The sequence below is a fragment of the Primulina huaijiensis genome, unplaced genomic scaffold (assembly GCF_012295235.1).
Source record: "Primulina huaijiensis isolate GDHJ02 unplaced genomic scaffold, ASM1229523v2 scaffold204635, whole genome shotgun sequence".
In the NCBI taxonomy this organism is placed as follows: Eukaryota; Viridiplantae; Streptophyta; class Magnoliopsida; order Lamiales; family Gesneriaceae; genus Primulina; species Primulina huaijiensis.
The window spans coordinates 1-1,010 of record NW_027353753.1 but is presented as its reverse complement, the minus strand read 5'-3'; the positions used below and the strand labels follow the sequence as shown (position 1 = coordinate 1,010).

The 1,010-nt window shown below is 37.8% G+C and overlaps 1 long non-coding RNA gene across 1 annotated transcript; it reads right to left on the bottom strand.

Annotated features, from left to right (window-relative positions):
- Window positions 1-1,010, bottom strand: LOC140966311 (uncharacterized). Its single transcript, XR_012173316.1, has 4 exons — window positions 933-1,010; window positions 721-783; window positions 548-626; window positions 1-25 (listed from the first exon to the last, which is right to left on the bottom strand). It is a non-coding gene; the product is annotated as an uncharacterized lncRNA (long non-coding RNA).

Sequence of the window (1,010 nt, the reverse complement as noted above, 5' to 3'; positions counted from 1 at the left end):
TCATAGTACACACTTGCCAAGTTGCCTGCAATGGTTGGCATACATCATTGTAAAAAACTCCAACTTCTGGTAATAACACGAAGTACAAAACTCTAGGAGTATAGTCACGTTATCTTAGATAAGTCAAGAACAAACATAGTGACATTATCTTAAGTGAGCGTAAGTCAAATAAACAGAATGTGTGATTGCAACAAGATGATATCTAAATATTGATATATGGCTGCATTTTCCAGCTAAAATTGATTTACTTCTTTAACTTCAAAATAGCCTTTACCAACCAACAAAATATTTCCCTTGTTGCAATTTTACACCTAAAGTCCAGTTCCCAGATATAATTCAGCCTCAAGCTAACATTTTTGAACCCCAGAGATGCACTTTTTTTGGCTTAATGGTGATACAGAGTGTTATCCTAAGCTGTTGAGGAGACCAATGATATACGCGATCAATTTCACAATCAGTATTTCAGAACAACAGTTTTCAAAAGGGTGATTCACAAAGTGATCAGCAACAACAGAACTGACCCTATCATGGTGTAAAAATAACTCACCAAAAGCCATTGCACTGTCTGGTCGTGACTGCAGGGCTCGTTGATAACATACAATAGACTCTTGAGGCATCCTCAAGGCCTGGAAAATGTAAAGAAGACTGGTCTTTCCCCGAATTCTTGCCCTTGCATTTTACAGGTACCCAACCTTACAACCAAAATATGTTAGAGTTTACCTTGTAAACATTTCCCAAATTCAAGTAGGCATCTGAAAAGTCAGGCTTCAACTTCACGGCTTCCTGAAAATAGAACAATACACAGTCAGCAGTACGCACAAGATCATAAAGCATCCGATTCAGACAAAATATCAAAGCATGCATAAATTAGTCAACCTCCAACTCACAAGACCTTTTACATTTTAAAAGGATAACAAAGATTAATCACATACCTTGTAGTAGTGTAGGGCCCTGTTAAGATCACCCGCCTCCATACAAAGACCAGCAAGATTAGACCACGCAATAGCAAA